General features: G+C 45.3%; 1 pseudogene across 1 annotated transcript; it reads left to right on the plus strand.

Moving 5' to 3' along the window:
• Positions 1-780: 780 nt before the first annotated feature.
• Positions 781-22,440, plus strand: LOC309565584 (annotated as a pseudogene). The gene is made up of 3 exons: positions 781-850; positions 19,617-20,398; positions 21,828-22,440. The product of its transcript is annotated as an uncharacterized misc_RNA (transcript).
• Positions 22,441-22,689: the final 249 nt, after the last annotated feature.

Below are 22,689 nucleotides of genomic sequence, written 5' to 3' on the forward strand. Positions count from 1 at the left end.
GAAACCAAGTCATATCCAGATATTTACACTGCTTGACTTCTAAAATGTACAAAAATTGAATTATATCTTTATGCTGCAAGTGGTGCCTGGGGTTCAGCATTAAAATAAAACTGTACTTTGCCCATGCAGGACAAGTTCACTTTATTATAGACCTCCACAGGAGGATATACACATTTTATTTTCACTCACTCACTATTAATTTCAGGTGCCCGAAGCTAAAGAAAAGAAAAGTTGTAGCTTACACAGAGCTGTAGACTCCCTATGTGCTGATTGGCCCAGTATTGCCACATGCTAACCCATACCTGGAAGTACTGGCAGAGAGCAAAGAATAGAGGAGTATATGATAAGTAGGGGGACTTAAAGCAAACATGTTGCTTTGCCTTGCTTGGCTCAGTGGCGGGAGAAGATCAGCCAGTGAGTGCCCAGGGCAAAGATGCCAAATTGTGCCCCCCTCCCCTCAGTTCATTATATGTGAATCTATGAGGAAGAGAAGGAGAGAGAGCACAGCCTGCACCTCCTTCTGGCTCTCTCCTCCTCTGCTTGCTGCTTCCAGTGCTGGGCTAACAGAAGTAGGGATGCCGCTGTCACTAATGCACAGCGACAAGGGATGAAGTCCCCATCCATACAATACATGGCATACATCCCTTCTGCCCATCCCTTGTCCCCGCCCTGGCATGGCCAAAGCCCGGGTTTACTTAAAATGAGCTCATCTCGTGTCTTGTCTAGAGTCTTCTTCTCCCTGAAAATGACGGATGTGAGTCTAAGCATTGCAGGTGGATAATGACCAGCAAGTTGAAGGCTGAAGCCGGCTACCATGACAAGCCACCCCTTTGTCCCAAGTGCCCCGGAGGTACCAGTTGCTGGAGGAGCAAATTTATTGCGGTACTTAGTACAGCTTTTTATTTCAGGCCATGTAATTATCAATTACAGAAAGGGAAGCTCCTCATAATTCGAACCATGAAGCTGTCTCCTTTCCTCCAATGGAACTCCGTCTTCTGTAGTGAATTAATGGCCCTATTAATTGGCTGCATGTGACCACTTCAGGGGAAATATATGAGATTTCTGTGTGCTGGGAGCTGTAAGCCGCCTCCACTGACCCATGTCATGCGATAATGGAGGAAGGTCTGGTGCTGGGAAGCTCTGTGGGATATCTCAAACAGGAAATGGATCAGATTTTTCTATTTTTTTTTTTTTTGGAATTGTACATTTGATAAAAAAAAAAAAAAGTATGTTGTGCAATCAATGGAATATAAGAGAAACAATAGAGAAAAAGGTGGTAGAAATTAAAGGAGGTAAATTTCTAAAGCATTGAATCTGACATTCACCAAACATTCACTGCAGGTGACCTTTCTTCATGTGTTTTCCAGGCCATTTATTTTATTTATTTTTTTTTAAAGTCACTTTTTTATTTTTTTTTATTTGTTTTATTTATTTATTTTTTTTACATTGAAGTTTGGTTTATATAATTAAACTACTTTGTTTGTTGTAAACTTAAGCTCTGTCTTTCAAATTTTTTTAAAGTCACTTTTATATATTTTTTTTATTTTTTATTTTTTTTTCTCCTTTAGGCTGCATTCACATGTCAACTTATAATCGCGGGCAGAACCGCCGCGGTTCCGCCCGCGATTCGGAGATTTATTGCAAATCGCGGGACGCCTAGCGTTGCCCGTTGATTTGCAATAGCCCCCCAAACGCCGAGCGATGTTGCCGCGATTTACGCCCGCCGAATCGCGGCAACATCGCGCAAACAAAATCGCGGGACGTAATACGCTCCAAAAAAGTACAAGAGCTTCTTTGGAGCGTATTGCGTCCCGCGATTTTGTTTGCGCGATGTTGCCGCGATTCGGCGGGCGTAAATCGCGGCAACATCGCTCGGCGTTTGGGGGGCTATTGCAAATCAACGGGCAACGCTAGGCGTCCCGCGATTTGCAATAAATCTCCGAATCGCGGGCGGAACCGCTGCGGTTCTGCCCGCGATTATAAGCTGACATGTGAATGCAGCCTTAAGGCTCCATTCACACCTGGGCGTTTTCAGCTCCAAAAACGCTCAAAAGAAACACTTCCAAAACGCCCAACAAGTAAAACCCCATTCATTTAAATGGCCCCTGTTCACATCTGAGCGTTTTGCAAAAGGCCTGTAGCTGAAAAAAGTACATGAGCTTCTTTTTGGGCTGATTACCAGCGTTTTTGATAGATGTCAATGAAAAACGCCTGAAAAAATCGCGGTAAAATCGCGGTAAAAATCGCGGTAAAATCACGGTAAAAAACGCTACGCTCAAGTGTGAATGCAGCCTTACATTAAAGTTTGGTAAACAAATCCAAAATAAATAATACACACGTAGATGTGTCCCCCAATGCAATTTTGGAATATATGACTATCCAATTTTTAATTAGATTACCTGATCTCAAGTATTGAGGCAATTTTTTTTTCTATTTTTTTTTATAAAGTACTTCGGTAAAATAGAATCTTGGGAATCACTAGATATACATTGTATCTCGAATGTATGTAATTGTTTTTTTGTTTTTTTTTTAATTGAACTGCTTTGTTTATTGTAAATACTTTGTCTTTCAAAAATGTTTAAAGTCACTTTATTTTTTTATTTTTTTCTCCTTTTACATTGAAGTTTGATAAACAAATCTAATATAAATAATACACACATAGACGTGTCCCCCAATGCAATTGTGGAATATATGACTACCCTACTGCTTTGTTTATTGTAAACTTAAGCTCTGTCTTTCAAAAATTTTTAGCCCCGGTTCACACTAGGGCGACCTGTGAGGCGACCCGGTCGCCTCACAGGTCGCCGCAGGTCGCCTCCCATAGGAAAGCTGCGGACCCGTTCTAATAGGAGCGACACAAGTCGCTCCGACCTAGAAAAAGAGTCCGGAGCTTCTTTGGGGCGACCAGGAGGCGACCGCCATAGACTTCAATGTTATGAAGTCCGTGGCGGCCGCTCCGAGGTCGCGGCGCGCTGCTCGCACCGCGATCTCGGAGGTCGCCCCTGAAAGTAGCGTCGCTCCTATGTGAACCGGCGCTTAAAGTCACTTTATTATTTTTTATTGTTTTTCCTTTTACATTGAAGTTCGGTAAACAAATCCAATATATATAATACACTCGTAGATGTGTCCCCCAATGCAATTGTGGAATATATAAGCAGAGATGTATAGTAACTAAGTAGAACTACTTCACTACTGTACTTAAGTACGGAAAGGCGGTATCTGTACTTTCCTAGAGTATAATTTTTTTCTCCTACTTCCACTTTTACTTCACTACATTTTTTCAATGATTTCAATACTTCTACTCCGATATATTTTTTTTTGTGCTGCATAGTTACTCGTTACAATTATAAAAATTACCACTGCCAGAACAGTAGATGGCAGGTTTCATGAAGCTCAAACCATGTGTATTATCAGCGCATACGAAAATAAATGCTACTGTATATATAAATAAAAGCTGCATTTGAAATAATAAAAAACAATATGATGTTCAAACTTTTGACTTCTTTCCTTAATAACTACATAACACAGTACTTGTACTTTTACTTTCAGTACTTGAGTAGCATTTTTTTTTCAAAACTACTGGTACTTTTACTTTCAGTACTTGAGTAGCAAAATTTTTTAAAAAAACTACTTGCAATACTTAAGTACAAAAAATGTTGAATACTTTAGTACTTCTACTCAAGTCACTTTTTGATCGAGCACTTGTACTTTTATTCAAGTATGGGTTTTGAGTACCTTTTACAACTCTGTATATAAGTATCCAATTTTTAATTAGATTACTTGATCTCAAGTATTGAGGCAAAACTTTTTTTTTTTTTTTAAAGTACTTTTGTAAAGTATACTCTTGGTAATCACTAGATGTACATTGTAGCTCAAATGTATGTAATTGTTCTTTTATAATTGAACTGCTTTGTTTATTGTAAACTTAAGCTCTGTCTTTCAAACATGTTTAAAGTCACTTTATTTTTATTTTTTTCCTCCTTTTTACATTGAAGTTGGGTAAACAAATCCAATATAAATAATACACACGTAGATGTGCCCCCCAATGCAATTGTGGAATATATGACTATCCTATCCTATAATTGAACTGCTTTGTTTATTGTAAATTTAAGCTCTGTCTTTCAAAATTTTTTAAATGTACTTTTTAATTTTTTTTTGTTTTTTTATTTTTTTTTCTCCTTTTACATTGACGTTGGGTAAACAAATCAATATAAATAATACACACGTAGATGTGCCCCCCAATGCAGTTGTGGAATATATGAATATCCAATTTTTAATTAGATTACCTGGAATCAAGTATTGAGGCAACATTTCTTTCTCTTTTTTTTATTTTTTTATAAAGTACTTCGGTAAAGTATACTCTTAGGAATCACTAGGTATACATTGTATCTCAAATGTATGTAATTGTTTGTTTATAATTGAACTGCTTTGCTTATTGTTAACTTAAGCTCTGTCTTTCAAAAAATGTTAAAATCACTTTTTCATTTTTTTTGTATTTTTATTTTTTTTTCTACTTTTACATTGAAGTTCAGTAGACAACCCCAATATAAATAATACACACGTAGATGTATCCCCCAATTGGATATTTATACAAAAATCTTTAGCTTTAGATCAGCCATTCTCAACCAGGGTTCCTAAAAAGGCTGTTAGGGGGATCCTAGAGCTGTGTTTGATTGATCTCAAATATGACGGCTCAAGAATAGTTCAAGGGGCAATACCACATGGCAGAGCCAGCAGCATGACACCAATTATGTTTTAGCTGTCTGCATAGGCGGCTCTCTAATTAGGCAAATTAGGCGGTCGCCTAAGGCCTTGCACCTACAGGGGCCTAGCGGCCAGTGACGGAGCATCAACATTTAGAAGGGCGCAGTCAGGGAAATCTCCCAAGTAAAAGATTGCTTTAAATCCTCAGATATAAAAGTTGCAGCAGTGTGAGAATGAGAAGGAGATGGCCCCTGGGTGCCTGGGGGAAAAGGAGATAGCCCCTGGGTGGCTGGGGGAGAAGGAGATGGCCCCTGGGTGGCTGGGGGAGAAGGATTTGGCCCCTGGGTGGCTGAGGGACAAGGAGATGGCCCCTGGGTGGCTAAGGAAGAAGGAGAGGGCCCCTGGGTGGCTGGAGAAGGATAGAGCCCCTGGGTGGCTGGGGGAGAGGGCCCCTGGGTGGCTGGGGGAGAGGGAGAGGGCCCCTGGGTGGCTGGGGGAGAGGGCCCCTGGGTGGCTGGGGGAGAAGGTGAGGGCCCCTGGGTGGCTGGAGAGAAGGAGAGGGCCCCTGGTGGCTGAGGGAGAAGGAAAGGGCCCCTGGGTGGCTGAGGGAGAAGGAAAGGGCCCCTTGGTGACTGAGGGAGAAGGAGAGGGTCCCTGGGTGGCTAGGGGAAAAGAAGAGGGTCCCTGAGTGGCTAGGGGAAAAGGAGATGGCCCCTGGGTGACTGGAGGAGGAGAAGGATAGAGCCCCTGAGTGGCTGGGGGAGAGGGCCCCTGGGTGGATGGAGAGAGGAAGAGGGCCCCTGGGTGGCTGGGGGAGAAAGTGAGGGCCCCTGGGTGGCTGGTGGAGAAGGAGAGGGCCCCTGGGTGGCTGAGGGAGAATGAAAGGGCCCCTGGGTGGCTGAGGGAGAAGGAAAAGGCCCCTGGGTGGCTGAGGGAGAAGGAAAGGGCCCCTGGGTGGCTGAGGGAGATGGGGAGGTCCCCTGGGTGGCTGAGGGAGACAGAGAGGGCCCCTGGGTGGCTGTGAGAGAAGGAGATGGCCCCTGGGTGGCTGAGGTAGAAGGAGAGGGCCCCTGGGTGGCTGAGGGAGAAGGAGAGGTCCCCTGGCTGGCTGAGGGAGACAGAGAGGACCCTTGGGTGGCTGGGGGAGAAGGAGAGGGCCCCTGGGTAGCTGGGGGAGAAGGAGAGGGCTCATGGGTGGCTGGGGGAGAAGCAGAAGGCCCCTGGGTGGCTGGAGGAGAAGCATAGGGACCCTGGGTGACTGGAGGAGAAGAATGAGAGGGCCCCTGGGTGTCTGGAGGAGAAGAAGGAGAGGGACCGCGGGTGGATGGAGGAGAAGGAGAGGGCCCCTGGGTGGCTGGAGGAAGAAGGAGAGGGCCCCTGGGTGGCTGGGGAAGAAGTAGAGGGTCCCTGGGTGGCTGGGGGAGAAGGAGAGAGTCCCTGGGTGGCTGGAGGAGGAGGAGAGGGCCCCTGTGATGCCAGAGTCAGTTGCCAGGGAAGAAAGTGGAGCTGAGCCAGTCCTGCATATCTGACATCAAAGCCAAACATGGTGGAGCTGGAGCCCTTTGCCCTACACAATGACAGCACCCGAGGTGGAAGGTGAGGGGTAGTGGGGCTGTGACATTATATAGCATATTGTTAGTTTTGTTTGGAATTGTCTTTCAGATGTTTAACTCTGTGTTTTGTTTTTCCCCCCAGCTGTGAGGGACTGAGGAACGACAGCCCACTATGCTGGGACTTATACTGCCCTAGAATGTGGAGGACTGAGGAATCCTCAGTTCCACACAGAGGGCACTACAAGTTCCAGAATAGCAGGCTGCCATGCCTTAGTCCCCACAGAGGGCACTACAAGTCTTAGCATAGCAGGCAGTAGTTCCTCAGTCCCCTACAGAGAGCAGCACAAGTCCAAGCATAGCAGGCCTCCATTCCGCAGGGAGGAATGGCAGTGCACTATACTGGAATTTACAGTGCCCTCTGTGGGGACTCAGGTATGGCAGCCTTCTGCATTGGGACTTGTCGTGCCCTAGACTGTGGCGGACTGAGGAAGGGAAATGTAAGGGGGACTCTGGAAACTCTGATGCAAGGGGGAGCTTTAGTGACCACAGAGTTCCCTTTTACACCAAAGTCCCCAGCTTTCCCCCTCAAATCAGGGTTCCCAGAACTCTCCTTACATCAGAGTCTCCAGCATTCCCCCTTAAATCAGGGTTCTCAGAACTCCCCTTACTCCAGAGTCCCCAAAATTCCCCCTAAATCAGGGTTCAGAGAACTCCTCTTAGATCAGAGTCTTCAGCGTTCCCTCTTACAGTGTAAGGGGGAAACTGTGGAGACTCTGATGCAAAGGGGGCTCTGTGAAATTTGATTTAAGAGGAGGACTCGAATGTATATAGGAATTCTGTGGACTCTGATGTAAGGAGGAGATGCTGGGGGGGATCTGATTTAAAGGAGAACTCTTATGTAAGGGGGGGGGGACAAGGAACTCTGATGTAAGGAGGGACTCAGGGAATCATGACCTATAGGGAAATGCTGGGAACTGTGATGTAAGAGCAGACATATACAGTATATATATATATATATATATATATATATATATATATATATATATATATATATATATATATATATACATACATACATACATACATACCCAATGTGTAATGATCTTTGATTAAAGAAGAATTGGTTAGAGAAAATTCTAGAAACTGTGAATTCATAGTACAAAGGTTAAGGCTCTTAATATATGCAATTTATATAGTTAATTTTTATCGCTTGAATTATTTTTCCCATTATGGGCGTGAGTGGGGCCTCATGTCGAAGTTTTGCCTTAGGCCTCACAAAGCCTAGAGCCGCCTCTGGGCCTGTCTGTAATGGTGACATCCTTCCCTCTGACCACCAATGTAAGGGGCAGCCTTCACTATGACCACCAATGTAAGGGGTATTCATCCAATGACCAGAAAGTTCAGTAGATAAAACCAATATAAATAATACATATTAAGGCAACATTTTTTTCTCGTTTTTTTTTTTTTTTTTATAAAGTACTTTGGTAAAGTATACTCTTGGGAATTACTAGACATACATTGTATCTTAAATGTATGTAATTGTTTCTTTTTTTTTATAATTGAGCTGCTTTGTTTATTGTAAACTTAAGCTTTGTCTTTCAAAATTCAAAAACCTTACAAAAAAAAAAGATTGGATCATAAAGATATTTCCAAAAATAAAATCAGTTTTACCACTTTTTAAATAAACCTCCAAGTTTTAACCATAACACGGTTATATGACGACAAAGTGGCTCTCCTGTGCCAGATCACATACCTAGTACATGATCCGGCACTTTCGGGAAGGGGACACCTATGCTGTGGCTAGTCACAGACCAAGCTGATCAGCGGATATAAGGCAATGGGTGACCGCTGATCTGCGAGGAGATAGAAAGAACAGAGCTCTGCCTACAGTATGTAAACAAGGCGGAGCTCTGTCCTGTCAGCGGGGATGTGCTGGTTTTTGTTTCCCTGCAAAGCAGGGAATAAAATCCAGCATATACCTTAGTAAAAGCACCACATAGTAAACAAAAAAACACTAGTTAGGCACACATTTAACCCTTTGATCGCCCTAGATGTTTAACCCCCTTCTTAGCCAGTGTCATTAGTATGGTGACACTGCATGTTTTTAGCACTGATCACTGTATTAGTGTCACAGGTTCCCACAAAGTTCAAAAGTGTAAGTTAGTGTCCGATTGTTTGTCGCAATATCACTGTCCCACTATAAAATGCTGATCACTGCCATTTCTAGTATATAAAATAAATAAACAAATAAAAATTTCAGTATACAGTGCCTTGCGAAAGTATTCGGCCCCCTTGAACTTTTGGACCTTTTGCCACATTTCAGGCTTCAAACATAAAGATATAAAACTGTAATTTTTTGTGAAGAATCAACAACAAGTGGGACACAATCATGAAGTGGAACGAAATTTATTGGATATTTCAAACTTTTTTAACAAATAAAAAACTGAAAAATTGGGCGTGCAAAATTATTCAGCCCCTTTACTTTCAGTGCAGCAAACTCTCTCCAGAACTTCAGTGAGGATCTCTGAATGATCCAATGTTAACCTAAATGACTAATGATGATAAATAGAATCCACCTGTGTGTAATCAAGTCTCCGTATAAATGCACCTGCACTGTAATAGTCTCAGAGGTCCGTTTAAAGCGCAGAGAGCATCATGAAGAACAAGGAACACACCAGGCAGGTCCGAGATACTGTTGTGGAGAAGTTTAAAGCCAGATTTGGATACAAAAAGATTTCCCAAGCTTTAAACATCCCAAGGAGCACTGTGCAAGCGATAATATTGAAATGGAAGGAGTATCAGACCACTGCAAATCTACGAAGACCTGGCCGTCCCTCTAAACTTTCAGCTCATACAAGGAGAGGACTGATCAGAGATGCAGCCAAGAGGCCCATGATCACTCTGGATGAACTGCAGAGATCTACAGCTGAGGTGGGAGACTCTGTCCATAGGACAACAATCAGTCGTATACTGCACAAATCTGGCCTTTATGGAAGAGTGGCAAGAAGAAAGCCATTTCTTAAAGATATCCATAAAAAGTGTCGTTTAAAGTTTGCCACAAACCACCTGGGAGACACCAAACATGTGGAAGAAGGTGCGCTGGTCAGATGAAACCAAAATCAAACTTTTTGGCAACAATGCAAAACGTTATGTTTGGCGTAAAAGCAACACAGCTCATCACCCTGAACACACCATCCCCACTGTCAAACATGGTGGTGGCCGCATCATGGTTTGGGCCTGCTTTTCTTCAGCAGGGACAGGGAAGATGGTTAAAATTGATGGGAAGATGGATGGAGCCAAATACAGGACCATTCTGGAAGAAAACCTGATGGAGTCTGCAAAAGACCTGAGACTGGGACGGAGATTTGTCTTCCAACAAGACAATAATCCAAAACTTAAAGCAAAATCTACAATAGAATGGTTCACAAATAAACATATCCAGGTGTTAGAATGGCCAAGTCAAAGTCCAGACCTGAATCCAATCGAGAATCTGTGGAAAGAACTAAAAACTGCTGCTCACAAACGCTCTCCATCCAACCTCACTGAGCTCGGGCTGTTTTGCAAGGAGGAATGGGCAAAAATTTCAGTCTCTCGATGTGCAAAACTGATAGAGACATACCCCAAAGCGACTTACAGCTGTAATCCCAGCAAAAGGTGGCGCTACAAAGTATTAACTTAAGGGGGCTGAATAATTTTGCACGCCCAATTTTTCGGTTTTTTATTTGTTAAAAAAGTTTGAAATATCCAATAAATTTTGTTCCACTTCATGATTGTGTCCCACTTGTTGTTGATTCTTCACAACAAATTACAGTTTTATATCTTTATGTTTGAAGCCTGAAATGTGGCAAAAGGTCAAAAAGTTCAAGGGGGACGAATACTTTTGCAAGGCACTGTATATATATACATCTGTATATATATACACACATACACCAAGGTTTGCAAACACTATAACTTTTGCATAAACCAATCAATATACTCTTATTGGGATTTTTTTTTATCAAACACATGTAGCAGAATACATATTGACCTAAATTTATGAAGAAATTTAAGTTTTTTATTGGATATGTTTTATAGCAGAAACTAAAAAATGTTGTTTTTATTTTTAAAAAATTGTCAGTATTTGTTTGTTTATAGCGCAAAAAAATAAAAAAACCCAGTGGTGAGAAAATACCACCAAAAGAAAACTCTATTTGTGGGAATAAAATGAAATACATTTTATTTATGTGACTGCACAATTGTTAGTTAAACTAACGAAGTGCCGTATAGCAAAAAATGCTCTAGTCATAAAGGAGGGTAAATCTTCCAGGGGTCAAGTGGTTAAAGTAATCATTTATAAAAGTAATAATCAAATTGTTAAAGTGTATCTAAACCATGTTTTTTTTTTAGATTTGGATGGAGTGTGGAAGGGTTAGAACCACTGTTGGGTTTTTTTATTGCTGGAGAGATTCACCCTTTCTATCTGTGTTGTCACCAAACTGAAAATGGTAAGAAATCCAAAATCTTGAGTGGCTGACAGAATAGGAATGAAGGGGAAATCTTCCAATGGGAACACTTGACCCAATGTCAGCCTTCTAATATAGGATTTCCTTTACTTCAGGGAGATCACTTCTTACTATCTGTTGTGTCTCCGAGAACAGATGTGAAAGTAAATCTCTACAATAACGCATACACTAAAAAGAAAATGATTAGAGCTTTACCATCTCATATTCTAAACAAATTAAAAAAAAAGAAAGAAAAAAATGAAGCTTTAGATCAGCCATTCTCAACCAGGGTTCCTAAAGAGGCTGTTAGGGGATCCTAGAGCTGTGTTTGATTGATCTCAAATATGATGGCTCATGAATAGTTCAAGGGCCAATACCACGTGGCAGGGCCAGCAGCATGAAACCAATTATGTTTTAGCTGTCTGTAATGGTGACATCCTTCCCTCTGACCACCAATGTAAGGGGCATCCTTCAGCATGACCATCAATGTAAGGGACATTCTTCCCACTGACCACCAATGCAAGGGGTATTCATCCAATGACCACCAATGTAAGGGGCATCCTTCACCATGACCACCAATGTAAGGGACATTCTTCTCACTGACCACTAATGTAGGGGCTTTCTTCTCACTAACCACCAATGTAAGGGACATTCTTCCCACTGACCACCAATGTAAGGGGCATTCTTACCATTGACCACCAATGTAAGGGGCATTCTATCTGCTGACCACGATTGTGTGGAGCATTTTTTCCACTAACCTCCATTGTAAGCAGTCTTCTTTTTACTCACTCACCACCAATGTAAGGGGCATTCATCCCACTGACCACCAATGTAGGGAGGATTTTTCCCACTGAACACCAATGTAAGGAGCATTCTTCCCACTGGCCACCAATGTAAGGGGCATTCCATCCAATGACCACCAATGTAAGGGGCATTGCATCCAATGACCACCGATTTAAGGGGCATTCTTCCCACTCACCACCAATGTAAGGGACATTCTTCCCACTGACCACCAATGCAAGGGGTATTCATCCAATGACCACTGATGCAAAGGGCTTTCTTCTCAATCACCACCAATGTAAGGGGCATTCTTCTCACTGACCACTAATGTAGGGGCTTTCTTCTCACTAACCACCAATGTAAGGGACATTCCATCCAATGACCACCAATGTAAGGGGCATTGCATCCAATGACCACCGATTTAAGGGGCATTCTTACCACTGACCACCAATGTAAGGGACATTCTTCCCACTGACCACCAATTTAAGGGACATTCTTCCCACTGACCACCAATGTAAGGGGCATTCGTCCCACTCACTCACTCATTACCAGCTTAAGGGGCATTATTCCCACTCCCCACCAATGTAGGGAGGATTTTTTCCCACTGACCACCACTGAAAGGGGCATTCTTCCCACTGACCATCAATGTAAGGAGTATTCTTCCCACTGACCATCAATGTACGAAACAATCTTCCTACTGACCAACAATGGAAGGGGCACTCTTCCCTTGACCACCAGTGTAACAGGTATTCTTCTCACTGACCACTGGTCACTGGAATCTACCCAGAGTGGTCAGTTGTAAAAACTTCCATAGAATTGAAGAGTCACATCATCATGTTAAAGTCCACATGCAGATTAATTCCAATAAATAGTAACAGGGTAACTGGGCACAAAGCCAATGTGTTTTGGGGACCAAACCTTGCCCCCTTCATCAGGGTTTGAAATAAACTTTCAAGCTAGTTAACAAGGAGCCCTGATGAAAAGGGGAAGACTTGGCTCCTGAAATGTATTGATTTTCCACACACTTTTTTTAATTCTTGATAGGAGGAATTTGGCATCTACAAAAAGTTTAGGAATTTGAGCACCTACAGAGTTTGACAGTGGTCCTCTGATAAATATATAAAGCTAAATAAACAGACAAAACTATTTTATTTGTAAACCTGCTTCAATAAAAAATAATAATAAAAACAATAATAATAATGATAATAATAATATATAAACCCCAAAGCAAATATTGTATATAACTGCTTTTCCAATCCTTAACCACTTCTGGACCGGAAGATATTCCCCCTTAATGACCAGGCCCTATTTTGCGACTCTGCACTGCGTTACTTTAACGGACAACTGCGCGATCGTGCGATGCTGTACCGAAACAAAATCTACGTCCTTTTTTTCCCCCAAACAGAGCTTTCTTTTGGTGGTATTTGATCACCTGTGCGATTTTTATTTTTTGCTCTATAAACAAAAAAAAAGCGACAATTTTGAAAAAAAAAACCCAATATTTGTCACATTCTTAAATATAACATTCCCAAAAAAATAAAAAAATGTAAAAATCTAAATTTTTTAACATTTTAGGCCAATTTGTTTTCTGCTACATATTTTTGGTAAAAAAAATTGCAATAAGCGTATTTTGATTGGTTTACGCATTGATTGATTGGTTTTATTGCTTCTACTAACTACGGGAAAGATTTATGTCATTTTTATTGGGTTTTTTTTTTTTTATACTAGTAATGGCGGCAATCGGCAATTTTTTGCGGGACTGCGACATTGCGGCGGACAGATCGGACCCCTAACTGACATTTTTGACACTTTTGGGGATACCAGTGACATTACTACAGTAATCATTGCTAAAAATATGCACTGTTACTGTAAAAATGATACTGGCAGGGAAGGGGTAACTCAGGGGCGATCAAAAGGGTTAAATGTGAGCATAGAGGGTGTTTTTTAACTGTGAGGGGGAGGGGCTTGTGGAATCAACACAGATGCCTGTATTCCTAACTGTATGGGGGTAGGACTTGTGAAATGATCACAGAGATATGCGATCCTACATAGCAGGATCACATGAGCTCTGTGATCATTTCAGGGAGAAGGACGGACGGCTGTGTTTACATCAGCCGACCGTCCTTCTCTCTCAGCGGGGAGTGATCAATGGTGACAGGTGGCAATTGGAGCCACCTGACACAGGCATCGGCTTCCCCACTGATGATCGGGGGCGCACGCGCGCCCCCTAGCGGCCTTCAGGCGAGCGACGTAGGTCTACATAGTTTTGTCTACCTGAGCTACCCTGCCGCAGTAAAAAGGCGGCGGGTGGTCGGGAAGTGGTTAAATGTGATGGCTGCGTGTTTTTTTTTTTTTTTTTAAGGGTTTTTTTTTTTTTCTTAATTGAAACCTGGTAATTCAGGCAGTAAGTCAGTTACTTTTCAACTTCCTGTAACAGACCAAGCTGTCCATCAAAAAAAAAAAAAAAGCAGTTAAAGGGCTGGCCAAACCATTTACCACTGATAAGGGTGCTTACAATGTTTAGCTTTTATTGATTTATATAAAAGCTTTATCCCAAACAGGGAAAAAAAAAAAAACATGTTGCTGTAACTGAATAAAAAGTGTTAGCTGGAAATCTGACTTTGATTTGTTAATCGAGACCATCTAAATTTCCTAGTGCATCCACCACTACCTTAGCCACAGGTTGTCAATGCTGCTGTCCAAGGTTGTCTTTGTTACCCCTCCAGTGGAGTGGAGTCATCCGAGGACAGGAAGTGGGTTCCTGGCCAGATCACCAGGTGAGAATAAAGAAAAAAAAAAAGTCTAAAAAATGAATGCAGCTACCACATTTAAAGCTTGGTAAATGTTTTTTTTGCAGTTTAGATATACTTAAAGTGGAGTTCCACCCTATTTTTATACTTACCTCCATCTTCTCGCTCCGGGTCACCTGAAAAAGAAATGGATAATCGCATATTTTTTTTTTTTTTACTTACCTCGTAGCGAAGAAAATATACTTACCTTACTTCCTTCTTCCTCCTTCCTCGGCCGCGGCCCGTCGTCACTTCCTGGCTCTGCAATGATTCCTGGGAGCTGAACGTCATAGCTCCCAGGAATCATTGCGCCTGCACCGGCCCCGACGTCAGTTCCGGGTCGCGCGCGTCATCCCCTTCTAAACAGCTTCTGGGCATGCCCAGAAGCTGTGGAGGGGTGACGCGCGCGACCCGGAAGTGACGTCGGGGCCGGCGCAGAGCATCGTGGGACCACAGAAGGCGGAAGAAGACGCCGAAGAGGACGCGCTGGCTTCAAGCTGCCCACATCTGAGATGGCAGCGCTGGACAAGACGTTTGCAAGGTAAGTATTTCGTCTTGCAGGTAAGTGCAACCCGGGACAGATCAGAGGCTAGCCATTGTGGAATGCACTAGCCCTGACTGTCCCGGGGGTATTAAAAAAAAAAAAAAAAAATCCAGGGTGGAACTCCGCTTTAAGACTGATTATTCATTTTTTTAAAAAAAGAGGGGCAACAAAAATATACTTTTTAATTATCGCCCCTTTTTAAAATCACCTGGAAAACAATAATAACACCCCTCATTCTACTGTTGCTTACATTAATTTTCAGACTCTGAGCAGGAAAATACAATAATTCCCATAAATAAGCTATTTTGGGGGCTCGCTGCAGTACCAGATTTCACCAGCGGTGGTGCAGGGGAAATTGGTAACTGCATCTGTCTGTACCAAAAGAAATTGTGCCCTATGTGTTGGGGCCATGTTGCACTAGAGATCCAGTGTCGCAGAATGTTGCATGCTATACAGGGACATTCCCCTCACTATTTTGGCTTTAGTGATCCCGTCGCTGTCAAGTTGCCTCCAATGACATGATTTCTAGTGCAACATGAACTTACTTCACAGAGTATTCCAGGGTCTAGTTCATTTTTAAAATTATTTTTTTCTCAAGACCAAAGACTGTCAAGGATACGTCTTCTTGTACAATAACTTTCATTTAAATTTTTTATGTACAACTGTATATTCATTTTTATGTTACAGTCAATAAATAATACGTTATGGCAGAATTACTGTATATCTAGTATTGTCTGTTATTCATACCTTGTCTGCTTTGGCTAAAAAAAAAAAACAAACAAACCAAAATTCCACATGCTTACCTTCTTGTGCATTCCAGTGAATTCTGGCAAATCCTGGGCTGAATATTCATGCAGCCTCAGCCAATCCCCGGTCGCAAGAGTGACCAGCAGGGGGCTGAGGTGTGCATAAACATTTCTGGAGCCTGTATCAGCAGGGTCCTTTGCCCTGGTGGAGAAAGATCCAACCTGGAGGGGCTGTCTGCCCTCTTGGGCTAGTGGCTGAGGCCTGCAGGAGGTTTGAGGTCCTAGATTAGGGACAGCTGGAGGCCTACTGCTAAAGTGTGGAGAACGGTCAGGAGAAAGTCTGTTAAGTATCTGGCCTGAAGAATTATGACTCAGGGTCTGGCTGGTAATGGAAGAAGGCGTCCATGTATACAGGAGCACAGTGAGTAGCCAGAGAGTGAGAGATCCTAGAGAGACTGATGCTGCTTTACCGCTTCTGCTCCAGACTGCTGGCTCAGGGCTGTTTCCAGTGTGGGGTCACCCTAAAGCTGTATGTTCACATTTTCTGCTCTAGAAGCCTATCTGGAGAAGGTTAACTGGTACTACAAAGAGCCCTCTGTTAACCACTAAAGCCCCGGAAGATTTTACCCCCTTCCTGACCAGGGCCTATTTTGCGATTCGGCACTGCGTGACTTTAACGGACAATTGCGCGGTCGTGCGATGCTGTACCTAAACGAATCTGACGTCCTTTTTTTCCCACAAACAGAGCTTTCTTTTGGCGGTATTTGATCACCTGTGCGATTTTTTTGATCATGCGCTATAAACAAAAAAAGAGCGTCAATTTTGCAAAAATAACAATATTTTTCAAATTTTTTTATATGAAATTCCCCAAAAAAAATGTAAAAATCAAAATTTTTTAACATTTTCGGCCAATTTGTTTTATGCTACATATGTTTGCTAAACAAAATTGCAAAAAGCGTATTTTGATTGGTTTGCGCAAAAGTTATCACATTTACTAACAAAGGGAAAGATTTTTGTTGGTTTTTTTTTTAACGCGTAATGGCGGCGATCTGCGATTTTTTTTTGCAGTACTGCGACATTGTGGCAAACAGATCGGACCCTTGACTGACATTTTTGACACTTTTGGGGTTACCAGTGACATTACTACAGTAATCAGTGCTATACATATGCACTGTTACTGTAAAATGACACTGGTAGTGAAGGGGGTTAACTTTTTTTGAGAGGGAGGGGCTGTGTGTGTCCCTAGGAGCGTGATTCTAACTGTGATTGGCTGTGTCTTGAGCTGTAGGAACAGTGATCACGGTCCTACATAGTAGACATATGATCACTGTTTCTACACAGGGGAGAATCACAGGCGGCTTTGTTTACATCAGCCGCCTGCCTTTCTCCCTCTGCAGTGACAATCTCTGAGTGACCGGCGGAAATCGGGTCCACCGGTCACACGCGGGGGGGCCCGTGACCACGCGGGAGCGCGCGCTCGCTCCCTAGACCCTCACAGGCTAGCGACGTAGATCTACGTCACTCTGCCTGTGAGGGGCTGACTGCCGACGTAAATAGTCGTGCGGCAGTCGGCAAGTGGTTAAAGCTGCACTAGTCCCAGGGTATCCCAAGGCTCACCCTATACCAGTGATGGCAAACCCTGGCACCCCAGATGTTTTGGAACTACATTTCCCATGATGCTCATGCACCCTGCAGTGTAGTTGAGGATCATGGGAAATGTAGGTCCTAAACATCTGGGGTGCCAAGGTTCGCCATCACCGCCCAATACCATATCCAAGTTTTCCCGAGCAATATATTTGAGAAAGACACTTTCCTGGTTATTTGGTAGAGAGACCAAGAAACTGTTGTACGCCTGGCTGCCATGCATTAAATAGGGACAAGAACCTGGGATAATATTGCCAGTCCAGACTGGGTCTGTGCTACACATGTTTTATTTATTAGTGCTAAATCTTCAAAACCAGAGACCTGGAGCCCCAGCACAGCTGACAGCCAACCCCACTGGAGCACCAGCCAGCTTTGGAATCCTCAGACACTCACCTCTGTGATTGGGAACAATACGGCACCATTGTGGACTGTGTGATCTGCCCAGTCCTATCTGCCCCACTAATCAAGTTCACAATTTCCCAGAGCAAGGGGGCCAGAGAGCATGGGGATTCCATGAACCAGCTGGGCACACAGAAGTGCTGGTAAATAGCTGGCAGTCTTTTACACAGACTGTGTCCTCACGGGAAGGATGAAAGTAATGGGCAGCGTAACATTTTTTTCTGGTGCCTTCAAAGTGGGGCTTCTAATTGAATTATGCGGAATGGAAGTCCGTCTTCCTAAAGCCAAAGGGCTGCCAGTGACCCCAAGGTCTATTTTTAAATAGAAGAACAAGGACTCGGCTCATAGGAGATGCCCTGTCTAGCTCAGTGATGGACAGGCGCTTTGCGGTTTGTTAAGTCGATTATTAACAAAAACTGGTTGGGTTACTGAGCAATCCCCATGTTTGTTGTAGAAAAGAAAAACATATCTGTCCAACTACATACACTACCAAGTATTTGCTGGTCTGAGCATCTCTGCAGTAACTCAATATTGTTAAAGGGAACCTATGCACAAGATGGAGCCTGGCAATGCTGACCTCCGCTGTAAAGTGTACACTGGTTGGCAAAAGTTTGTGACCATCAAACCTTTACAAGCTTGTTGGATACCCAATTCCATGACCATCGGCATCAACATGGAACTGCCCTCACGCCCCTTTATGCTCCACTCTTCTGGGAAAGCTTTCCACTGAATTTTGGACAATGTCTGTGGGAATTTTCAGCCAAAAGAGCATTTGTAACGTCAAGAGTTGGTGATGTTGATGTTGAATGAGAAGATTTGGCTCGTAATCAGCATCTTAATCCTTTCCAAAGGTGTTCGGTAGGGTTGAGGTCAGTGCTCTGTGTAGGACACTCGAGTTCCTTCACACCAAACTGCTCAAACCATCACCATGTCTTTATTGAGCTGGCTTTGCTGGAACAACAAAGGGTCTTCCACAAACTATTACCACAAAGCTGAAAGGGCAAAATTGGCAAACATATCTTATTAAAAAAGTGATTGCAAAGTAAACATTTTTTTTAAATAACAAAACAAAAATTTCTTACCTGCTCTATGCAATGGTTTTGCACGGAGCAGCACCGATCCTCCTCTTCTGGGGTACCCCGATGGTGCTCTGGACTCCACCACTTCTCCGTGTGCCACCATAGGAAGTCGCTTCCTATGATGGAACACATGTGGGCTTGATCTCTAGCCACACTCTGTGTGTCCATTGACACAATGCGGCACCGCCCTCGCCCCCCCCCCCCACTTTCTTGTCACTGGAGTTAGTTGACATCAGCGGGGAGCCAAGGGCTCCAACTGCTCTCACTAAGTGGGATCCTTCTCTTCTGGGGTCCCCCGATGGCACTCTGGGCCCCACCTCTTATCCGTATGCCACCATAAAAGTCGCTTCCTATGATGGAACACGTGGGCTTGATCGCTTGATCGCTTCTCGGCCTTTTGGCTAAGATCAAGTGTAGTATCGACTTTAGCCCTTAGGGGTGTCTCTGCTTTACGGCTAGGACGTTGAGAAACATTTGTATCTATCCAAGCCATTTGGTCCTTGTGGGGTACCCTCTGCTCGGCCTTGTAGGATCGTTGATTAAATTCAGCTTCACCTACTCGCTGCTATTGGGTTAGAGGCTTAGCCCCCACAAGGAACGAGATTGCGATCTTCCCTCCTCCCCCCCCACTCTGCGCTACTACCTTCGGGCAGTAGGCGCACAAGGGCCTTTTTAAAGGCTGCGAAAGAGTGAAGACGCCGAGGAATAAGAAGGAAGCCGCCAAAGTTCTCCTGAAGCGACTGCCAACGAACTCCTCCGTCATGGGGAAGAGCACCGGGAAGAGAAAGCACGTCCCCGCTACTTCTGCCAAGACTCCGGGAGAAGTCGCTTCAACCTCCACCCCCACCCCGGCGGCCGTTAGCCAGTCGGGCTCAGCAAGGCCAACCAGGTCCGCAGACGGGCTTCCTACCCTGGAACCCTGGATGAGGCAGACAGTGGTGCTGCAGCTGAAGGAGGTGGATGGAAGAATCCCCGACATGACCCCGGAAATCTTTGGCAAGAAAATGATCCTCGAGCAGGGGTTCAGCAAGGCGGAGACCCTGTCCGTACAGACCTTCATGAAAGGTATATTTTATATAACTTTTGTGTCTCTACAGGTCTGTAGAAGGTACTGGGAAGCGGTGAAGAATTGTGGCCCGGATTCCCCTTTCCGCAACTTTGTTGCAAACACTCCCATTCAACGGGATGAAAGGCGGGTGACGGTGTCCATGAGGAATCCCCATACCCCAGCAAAAGACATTGCTACCTACCTCCAGAGGTTTTGCATCGTGGCCAAAGACCCAGTCCGAATCCTCGATGTCAACGGCTTCTGGACAGGTAAGTGGGCAGTTTCTTGCAGGTTAAGGAGAGAGCCTTCGGGGGATCTCCAACACCTGAAGCCCTCCTTCTCTCTGGGAGCCTCCGCAGGACTCCTTTACTACGCAGACATGCCCCAGACCTGTCGCAGGTGTGGCATGCAGGGTCACGTAAGTTTTGGTTGTCAGGAACCTTCTTGCAGGTTCTGTCGGGCTACAGGCCATGAGACCAAGGATTGCCCGAGGTCCAAGACCTGTAACCTCTGCGGATTGGCTGAGCACGTCTACAGAGACTGCCCCCAGAGATCCCGGTCCTACGCTGGAGCCCTGATCAAGGGCAAAGCTCCAGACAGCGCTGGGAAAAAGAAGCCAGGGGAAAAGACTGCGAAGGAACCCCGGAAAGCCACTGGTGAGTCCCCCCCTCCCCAGGCCCCTACCACCTCCTCCGACCCATCCTTCCCCACCCCCCCTGAGTCGGAGGTGACCGCACCTGCCCCTGCCCCCCCCCTCCCAGTCCCCCCCCGCCCTGTCCTCCATGGAGGACTTCCCCACCCTGCCCACCCCCACCCCCACCCCCACCAGCAAAGGCCGAAAACGGAACCTAGATAGTCCGACAACTGATGAACCCACCAAGCGGCCCACCGTGGCCCAGCAACATGACATCGCTGGACTGGACCCAGTGGTGGAGGACCTCGAGGACCTCGAGTCTGCGGGGGAAGACGAAGGAGAAATGCAGGATGGTAAGGATCTGGCCCCCCCAGGGACTGACCTCACCCAGGACCTGATGGACAGCATCCTCGAGGAGAACGGCCTGAACCAGGACACAGGACAGGCACAAGAGGCAGTGGAGGAACCACCCCCCCCCCCCAGGGGAGGTAAGTTCGGCCCACCTGCTGACTAGCCCCTTTATCTCCTTTACATGATGGCAGAGATCTCCATCTTTTCCATTAATGTTAGGAGCATCAAGGATGTGTCTAGAAGACAGGTGGCGCTGACTTTTCTTTCCACTCAGCAGAGTGATGTCTACATGCTCCAGGAGTGTGCCCTACCCTTCTCGAGGAGGTACACTCATCTGTCCTCCCAGTGGACCCATGGTCCCTCCTACTGGTCTGGGGGTGTCGATTGTAAGTCTGCGGGGGTAGCCATTCTTGTCAGGGGTAGTCGTTTCACGCTTGACTCCGTCCAGGAGCTCGTCTGTGGCCGTCTTTTGGTCGTAGACGGCTCGTGGGCGGGAGAGCCAGTTAGGCTCATCAACGTGTACGCCTCCCCAGATAAGAATGAGCGACTGGAGCTTTTCCAGACCCTGCGGACTCAACTCGTCACCACCAGGGCAGTAGTAATCGGCGGTGATTTTAACTGTCCGATTGAGGAGGATGGGCGCAGCTCCAGCATGTACGCAAAGCTCGACACCACGTCTAGGCTGCTCAAGGAGATGATTGCGGAGGCTTCCTTGAAGGACGCCGTGGGATCCATAGGGAAAGGTTCCGTGAACTATTCGTGGTGCCGTCCTGATGGATCTGTGCGTTCTAGGATAGACTTCGTGCTCACCTCCAAGACAGTCAGACATCGCGGGTTCTCCATGGTCCCCTGCTTTTTCTCTGACCACAGGGCCATTCACTTTCGGGGTGACCTGGGCGAGGGCTTTGCCCCCGGCCCGGGCTCCTGGAAGCTGAATGGTACCCTGCTGGAAAATGAGGAACTGCTGGAGGAACTCAGGGAGGCCTACATTACCTGGAAGGAGGACAAGAGGTTCTTCGGAAAGGTAAGCGACTACTGGGAGTTTGTGAAAGTCAAGCTACGCAGCTTCTTTCAGGCAAGGGGACGCCAGCAAGTGTGTGCCAGGAAGAGGGAACTCAGGAGACTGCAACGCCAGATGCAGTCCCTGCAGGACCTTCACCACTGCGGCTGGGACGTTAGGCAGGACCTGGAGGACACCAAGAAGAGCCTGAAAGGACACTTCGAGGAAGAATCCAGGCACCTCGTCTTCCGTTTCAAGGTGGAGAATCTTGAGAAAGGTGAGAAATGTAACTCTTTCTTTTTCAGGAAACTCCACTCAGGACACACTCCCTTGTCTGAGCTGCGGGACGAGACCGGAACACTCCAGAAGGGGAAGGAGGCTGTGATGCAAGTGGTCAGCGACTACTACACCAACCTCTACTCCCCGAAAGAAACAGATACGGCTGAGGCCGACAGGTTCTTGTCAGGTATCACTAACCAAATTGATCCTGCAGGTATGTCGGCAATCAACGCCCCCTTGGCGCTGGAGGAACTGCACTCTGCCGTCAGATCCTTTAGGCAAGGCAGGACCCCGGGCTGCGACGGTCTCCCAGCGGAGCTCTATGTAGCGCTGTGGGATCTCGTTGGCCCGGACCTGCTCGAGCTGTACGAGGAGATGGTGGTGGAGGGCACAATGCCTCCGTCGGTGAGGGAGGGGATGATCACGATTTTGTATAAGCGTAAGGGGGAGAGAGGGGATCTGAAAAATTGGCGTCCCATCTCTCTCTTGAACGTGGACTACAAAATCCTCGCCAAGGTTCTGGCCAACAGGCTGAAATCTGTCATCGGACAGATCATCCACCCAGATCAGACTTGTGGCATTCCTGGTCGCAGGATTGCGGACAGCCTTGCGCTTGTCCGGGACACGGTCCAGTACATTCGAGGCCGCCGTGTGCACG

The sequence above is a fragment of the Pelophylax lessonae genome (genome assembly GCF_965119305.1).
Source record: "Pelophylax lessonae genome assembly, chromosome: 10".
Lineage (NCBI taxonomy): Eukaryota > Metazoa > Chordata > Amphibia > Anura > Ranidae > Pelophylax > Pelophylax lessonae.